Below are 8,096 nucleotides of genomic sequence, written 5' to 3'. Positions count from 1 at the left end.
CCGGGCGAGGGAGGGAGCGGGGCCCGGCAGGAGAGGTGTGTCGGCTGAGGGCGCAGGGCGGGGGAGAGCCTGACACGGCCCGAGGGTCTCGGCGGCGACCCCTCGCCTGCAGCTCGGCGCCTGGGCCTGCCCCTCCGCCTCTCTTTCTCGGTGTGCGCCGCCCGGGGACCCCTGCTGGGGGCCACGGAAGCATCCACTGCAGTTTCCAGTTGCACAGAATTGCGTCATGTGCACACACAGGGTGAGCCGCCGGCAGGGGGCGGAATCGGGGCAGGGGTAGCTCGCGCCCCCCACCCTGCGTGCCCCGCCCCGCGAGGCTTTGGGCATTTAGGAAGGCGAGGCACCGAAGAGAAAGGGAAGGGAGAAGGAGACAGCCGGGTTCAGAGGATCGCCGGGGAGAGCGGGAAGAAGAGGCGAGCAAGAGGACGCAGGAGCAGCCGGTCTGGGGCCCTAGCGCTCCGAACCTTACCAGAAGGGGGCTCCGAGTCCGATCCCACCCCAGATCCTGACCGGCTCCCAGTGTACCCTCGGCACTGTCCTTGGTGGGGCAGGGGCGGGGAGCCTAGTTTCCAGCAGCAACGCCGCCAGCCCCAACCCCGCGGCCAGGCAGGACGAGAGGGGGCGGCTACAGAGGGGGCGCAGGGGATGTCCAGATCTGCTTGGGGGACCGAGGGGACTTGGTGGGGTCCCCGGAAAGGCATCGAAGGAGGGAGTGGGGAGGGCCGAGAAGAGGTTCAGGCTGAGCCAGGGGCACATCGAGGCGGCACAAAGGGGAGGCGAATGCGATGGCCGAGGAGCCAAGCGCTCGTCATGACTTTGTGTCCCTGGTCCCCGACAGCCAGCCGAGCCGAGGCCCTCCTGACGCAGCCTGAGAAGCCGCTGAGTGTGAAGTTCAGCACCTCCGGCGGCGAGACGGCGCGTTCGGCGTGCCGCTCCAGCGTCCGGCTGGGGGAGCTGCTGCGCTCCACGCGGCCTCCCGAGGGCGCCGCCCGCGGGGCCGCGAGCTCGCTGGGGTCGCGGCGAGGGGTGAGGGGACCTGGGGAGGCTGCAGGAGGGGCAGGGCGCGCTTGCCTTGGGGTGCGTCTGGGCCCCCTGCTCCTGGCCCCTGAAGGACTGGGAGCAGGAAGCTTGCGCAATCCCTTGGCTGAGCGTCCATGGAGAAAGAAAAAGAGCAAAAGCCGAGCGAGAGTGGAACGCGCGAGGGGGGCGGGCAAAGAGCCATCCGGGTCTCCGCTCCCGCCCTGACACACGTCCCAGAATGCTGGGTGGGGACTGCGCGGGGGCTTGAACGAGCCGGGGAGGGCCGAGGTGCCGAAGCGAACCCCCAAAGCATACTCGGCGCTCGCGTTCTCCCAGGAATCCAGGAGAAGCCCGGAGACAGTCTGGGGTTGAGAACGCACACGTTGACTCCATTCCACCACTACCTCGCAGCTCCTGCGGCGGTGGCCGTTTCTGTTTCGGTGTCGGCCGCTGCCCAAGACGACTAGCGTGGCTCCTCCCTTCGAGCGGTTCTGGGAGTGGGGGCTCGTCTTCTGGCGGCATGAGAGAGGGGCTAGGTCTGCAGTGACTGCTCTCTGACAAGCTCGAGGCACAAACCCAAGATTCCTCGAGGAGTCGGGGTGGCGGGGGGGGGGGGGGGGGGGGGGGGGGGGAAAAGGGGGGCCGCCCCCCCGTGGGGCCCGGGGGGGGGGGGGGGCTCTCGGGTTTATAGGAGCTGGGGTAGGCGGAGTTTTGGGGATGGGGGACACAGGGAAAACTTCTTTCTCCTGTGTTTTGGGCTTTTTTTTCTGACACTCTTGGCCAGGGCGAGGAGCTCTCGGGTGGGACGACTTAACTGCGGAGGGGAAGGGACCCCGAGGCTGGCGCGAGAACGACAGTCACCCCTACACGTAGAGCCAGCTGCCAGGCCATAGGCGCTTTCAGTCTGTCCGGAGGTATGATCGACCTTGTCCTGGACAGTCCCATCGTCCCGGGAGGGGCTGAGCTTCCCGACACTTCGCTTGCCCCCTCACTAGAAAATCCCCTGGAAAATCTGTCCCTAGTGGGTGTTTCCGCGCCCTCCTGGTCGGGCTGCTGCAGCCACTGCGCAGCCAGGGGTATCGGACACCGCCCTTCAAGGCCCGCTCGCTCTGCCCCCGCACCTCCCCGGCCCGCGCTCCAGACCTCGGGGGCCACGCGGCGGCACCCGGTGCCCCGACGGCGACTTTGCGCACGAGCCGGGCTGCGCCTGTGGCCGAGCTGGGGAGGAAGGGTGGCTCTTGCCGGCCAGTACAGCGGATCTTTTCTGTAGCTGCCCGTCTGGTAGTGCGAGCAGCCGCCAGGCTCCCCAGACGGCGGGAGGGGACGCCTCCAAGCTCCTCAGAAGCCCCGGGAGTCCCCGGCCGCCCCCGCTCCTGGCCTTTCTGCGCCAAGTGACCGAAATGCGCAGGCACCGGCAGAATGCGGCAACTCGCCCCTTCGCACTGTTATTTTGTCCTCGTGGAGGGTGGGCGGGTATGGAGAGAGGCCGACTCCCAGAGCCCCAGCCTCACCTTGACCTGGCCCTAGACCACCCCTCACCTGCCAGCGGGTGTGGGGAGGAGCTCAGGTCCGCGGAAGCACCAATGGGCTGCATGGAGGAGGCAAAGACAGAATCTGGGGGGTGCGGGCGGAGCGGGGAGCGCCCTGGAAGCTCCCCTGAGGCGTCCCGCGAGCCCCTCCTGGAAAGCCTCCCGTACGGCCTCCCCTACCATTCCACCCGTCTTGACCCCTCTGAGGGAGCAGAAGGCGAGTGGAGCCCAAACTCGGGATTCCCAGAGCCTTCAGCTGGGGCCCCTGCCTCCGGGATATCCCGAGCCCCTCAGGGAACCCCGGAGAAGGGTCGCGGATCCGCGCACTTGACGTTGCCCCCTTCCAGCCAGGGACGGATTGCGCCCCTGGGTTGTGCTGAGGGGCAGAAGCCTTCCGGGTGCCACCTCAGGCTGGGGCCCCCAGGGGCCCCCGGGGGCCCCAAGTGAGGAGCGATGCCGTCTCCCTGAGCCACAGCCTCCCTCATGCAGGGGAGAGGGTCGAAAGAGCAGACCCTGGAGAAGCCCGAGACTCTAATGGCCCTGGGCCCGAGGGTGGTGAGATTCCTGGTCGCTGAAGGGGCCTGACCCCACACGAACCCAGGGAAATAAACGACTTCGTAAATCTCCTCCCTGAATGGTCGCTCCCCGCAAGGAGTTACCACTTCCCGCCCACGGGGCCCAGGTCTGAGTTCTGCCCGGAAGGGACCGCCTGTGACTTCCCCGGCCAGTTCTAGACTAGCAAAGCTCTCGAGTTGGTGTGGATTTCTAGGTCCCCGGAGGTGGGTTTCCAACAGCCAAGGGAGAATTTACTAGCATAACGACTACAAAATCTACCCAGCCTTTAACAAGGGCTCATTTCTCTCCTCCGTTCTTAGTTGGGGAACTTGTCTCTGACTTCAGCACTGGCGTTTGCAATTTTGCATTTTTAGCTGTGACTGACCTGGCTGGACTGTGCGTGGGGGGTAGGAGGAGAAGAGCGGGGAGGCGGTGTGGGAGCCCTGCACTCCACCGCCTGCACCCTCTCTCGGAGGGATGGCTTTGTTCCTAAGGGCGCCCCTCCGCCCTCTCTGCCCTCACCCCCATGTGTGTGCTCTTTGTTACACCGCCCGCGAAAGGTCGGCATTCATTTGGGGAGCAAAACCCCTGATGCCCCCGCGTCCCTCCACAGCGGGCTGCTCGGGGCTGAAGCTGGGGCGCCAGGTGGGAGGGCCGGGCCGGGTGCGCGGGCGGGGCAACGGGCCCGGCGCGCCGCCTGGTCGTGGCCCCTTGGCAGGTCCTGGGCATTCCCGGGGGCCACACCGGGGGTCGCAGGCGCAGAAGCGGGACGAGTAGAGCTGTACGACGTCCACTGGCCCAACCCCTCCCCACGTCAGGGCAGCCTCCCCTGGCCAGCCTGGAGAAGCCCACGCGACCCCCCGCCACAGGCTCGGTCGCGGGGCTCCTGTCGGCCTGGTGATTTGCGCCCCCGGGATCCATATTTCAAATGTGGTCTTTGGAGTCGCTTCCACCGCCCGCCGCCGCCGCCGCGCGCTCACAACGGCCTCTGCGTGCTGTGTGTTTTTCATCTGGGGTTGGTTTGCCCAAGGTCTCCCCGCGGGCCTCCTCTGCCCGCGAGGTCGCCCCTCCACGTCCGCCCCCTGTGCTTTGCTCTCGGGTGCCCCCGTTGCGCCCCCGAACCCCGCGGGGCCCACACGCAGGGCAGATCTCTTTCTTTCCTCTTTCCAAACGAGAGCTGCTGCAGCAAAGCCGGGAATGAAATTAAAATCGCCAGGCGGACCCCGAAGTGGTCGTCAGCCGCAGCGCAAGCCCACCCCACCCTCCTCCCAGCGCCCCGCGCGCCCCCCGCCCGGCCTGGCGGCGCGCCGAGGGTGGGGCGCGCGCCCGAGAGGGTATTCGGCGAGGCGGGGAGGAGGGGGGGCTGGGGTGGGGTGCCGGGAGCCGCGGGCCGGGGAAGCTGGGCTCGCTGTCGTTCCTCCCACCGACCCCGGAGTGGCGGGGCGGGCGCGATCGGAAGGGCCCGGTGCGTCTCCGCCTCCCAGGCTGGCCGGGAGCCGAGCCCGGCCGCGGCCCGGAACGGCGAGGACGCTGCTCGGAGGCCGCGTCCTGCGTAGCCCGAGCGGGGGAGGGGGCGGAGGCTCGGGAGCCGCGGCCGCGCGTCGCCAGCCAGCCGATCGATCCCCAGGGGCGGGAACGCGGCGAGCCCCGCTGGACCTGGGGGGGGGTGTCCCTGAAGGATCGAGGGGCGAACAGAGGGGGTGGTCAGGGATCCCGTGACCGTGGGATGGCGGCCGGGAGGGCCCAGCCAAAGCACAGCTCGGCCTGCAGTGCGGGGGCCCGGGGGCCGGCGGCGGGCGATACGCCTCAGGCACCCCCAAAGTCCCATATATTCTCTGTCGGGCCCCCGATTTGGCCACTTCCGGAGCAGAGCCTGGCTGCCGCGCAACTTCGTCCCTCCAAGTCCAGGCTCCCCCGTCCCCGCCCCACCCCCGCCCCCGATGACGAGGTCGTCGGACGCGATCACCCAGTCCTGCCTCAACCGGCACCCCGCCCTCCTGCATCCTGATCGAAGTGGGTGGGGGTCCCCTTGACACCACCTCTGGAATGATCCCCCAGTTCTGTCCAAGAAGTCCCCTTCCCCAACTTGTTCCCGAGGGCCGTTTCCTGGGACGGTCTCTGCGGACCCCCCGAGGGATCCCCCTCGGCACCCGGGGGGCCCTGGCCGTCGCCTCACCTGCGGGATCCGCGGCCCAGGCGGGGCGGGGGCAGGGGAGCCGAGGAGCCTGCACCCGCCGCGCCCTCCCCTAGGGGGCGGGCTCCCCTCGGGCTGGCCGGCGGCCGGGGCCTGGGCCAGGGCGGCCCTCCAAGCCTCCCGCGAGTGGGATGGAGAGGCGCACGCAGGCAGAGCAAGGGGGGGGCTCGCTGCAGAGCCCCGCGCGCCCCGCTTCTGGCCCACCCCCACCCTTCCTCCTCATTCTGGCTGCGAGGCTGCTGCTTTTCCAGCCAGAAACAAGCAGACCCAGAGCGACTTTGAACCTTAGGAGCCCCTGCACACCTAGGACCGAATGCATCTCAGTGGTGAGGGCCACTGTTTCCCAGAAGCGCCCCTGGCCTAGTGCCCTTCCCTTCTCACTGAGAAATCGACAGGAGCAGAATACGTACATCTTTTTATTTGAGGGTTTTCAAGGAAATCTCAGGTCAAGGGCATCCCAAACCCCCTTGTTCTGCTGTCAAAGGGCCAATAAGAAGCAAACTGATATTATGGTGCAGATTTCCCCAAAACAGCCCAGCCAGCTTGACTTAATGTGGGAATGAGTGAGAAGGGGGAGCCTGGAACAGAAGCCCCACCAGGGACTCTCTTCTCTAAACTGAGGTTCACTGAGGAAAAGTTGCTGTGTCTGACAAATGCCACTTCTTAAAAGTGCCCTGATACTTCCCTGTAAGGGGTGCTTCCCTGGGTTGCTGGCTGGGAGAATACTCCAAGAGATACCCCAAGTAGGGAAAAGGGACCCCCAGTCCTCATCCTCTGATGGGGACAATGGCCTTGAGAATGGCAGGAGCTAGGTTGGAATAGGTCTTGAGATTATTTAGAATCACGGAAATTCCAGATAAAGTTCAGAATTTCTTTTTTTCTGGGCTCAGGTAGTCACTGATGGAGGAGGGAATGAGGTAAATGTAGCTGTGTGCATGTGTGTGTGCGTGTGGGGCTGGTAAAGGGCGTGAAGAGGGAGTATGCAGGCCCAGCCAGCCCCCGGATGCCAAGGCCCCAAGTACTTTTAGGGATCCACAAAAATGGTCTAATTTCTTTTCTTCTTCTTCTTCTTCTTTGTAAAAGTTGTTTATTTAAAAAATTATAAAATAAGTGTAGTATGAAATTTACCATTTTAACCATTTTCAAGAGGCATTGAACACATTCATTTTGTTGGATAAGCATCACTGCCATCCAACTGCAGAACTTTGTCATCACCCCAAACAGAAACTCTGTGCCCCTTAAACACTAACTCTCCATCCCCCTCCCCCAGCCCCTGGTACCTACCATCCTACTTTCTATCCTATGAATTTGACTAAGTACCTTATATAAGTAGAATCGTACAGTGTTTGTCCTCTTCTGTCTGGCTTATTTTGCTCAGCGTCATGCCTTCAAGGGCCATCCATGTTGTAGCAGGTGTCAGAATGTCCTTCCTTTGTAAAGCTGAATAATATTCCATTGTATGTCTATCTAATTTCTTTTAAAATCAGAAGAAAAAATCTTTAGGTCGAAGACAATGTCTTAATATATAATATTAGTATGTTCATCTTTATACCGATGCAGTTATAAGCTAATTTTTAATACTTTTTAAAAAAGATTTTATTTATTTATTTGTGTGAGAGAGAGAAATATTGAGAGAGAGCATGAGCGGTGGGAGGGGGGCAGGGAGAAAGAGAAGCAGGCTCCCCACCGAGCAAGGAGCCTGATGCAGGACTCATCCCAGGACCCTGGGACGATGACCCGAGCCAAAGGCAGACACCCAACCAACTGAGCCACCCAGGCACTCCAAGTTTTAATATGTTTTTTAGGGACGAAGCATCCACCAAGAGAACAGTGCCCAGGACCCATGAAAGTTCTGGGAGAAGTTTCAAGAGTGGCACATCTGGGGAGACTTGGTGAGTGGAGCCCACCAGCTCTCCCGGTGGGTGGGTGTAGGTAATCAGCTGTTGGCCTTGGACTGATGGCTGAGAGCCCAGAACACTCACCTGCCTATGTGCCCTGGTACTTGTAGGTATCCTGGGGCCACTTCTCCTCATCTGGGAATGCAGGTTTCTGTCCAATGCTATTGAAATAAAAAGCATGTGAACATAATGGGAACACAGGACCTAGAAACACAAGGCCTGCCTTTCTTTCCTTCTTTTAAGAGTTTAGGTCCGCAGGGCTCAGGCCCGGCTCTGGCTCTATGGATTTCTCCCGGATGTCCATCTGGCCTGTGTCTGTGAGTTGATTGCCTGCGATTTGACAGTAATGATTATAATGGGGTGATTTTGTATTCTTTGACTCATTCGGATCAGAAGGTTCAGAAACGGACCCAGGCCTCCCCCACCCCCATCCTCTTGCTTTTGAAGCTGGTTTTTTTTTTTAATTCCAAAGAAATGGCAAAATCTCATGGAAACAGATCCATATAGAGAAAGAGTCTTTCTCTTTTTGAACCTATTGGTGATTACTGGTTTCCTTTTTTGGCCTGGTGATGAAGAATGAGTCCTGTAAAAGCCAAAAAATATTGCACAGGACCAGGGCAATATCGCTTCAGAAGTCTCCGTGGGAGAGAAGTCTTTCTTGGAATTTTGAAAAACACAGCTCCAGCTGTTATGTATGCTGAGCTCTGTGTGGGGGTTGCTCACTCCCACGCCCTACCGGCAAAGACACATTCCCATGTACACTGAGCCTGCCTTCTGCCTTCTTTCTCCAAATAGGCCCAGACAGACAGACAGACAGATGGACACAGATACAATGCTGCAGGTGTGAAAGTCACTGAACCAAGGGTGACTTAGCCCCCGATCGCGTGCCGCTGGCTTCTC

This window comes from Mirounga leonina, unplaced genomic scaffold (assembly GCF_011800145.1).
Source record: "Mirounga leonina isolate KUSES-001 unplaced genomic scaffold, KU_Mleo_1.0 Mir_197, whole genome shotgun sequence".
Lineage (NCBI taxonomy): Eukaryota > Metazoa > Chordata > Mammalia > Carnivora > Phocidae > Mirounga > Mirounga leonina.
This window is presented reverse-complemented; position numbering follows the sequence as displayed.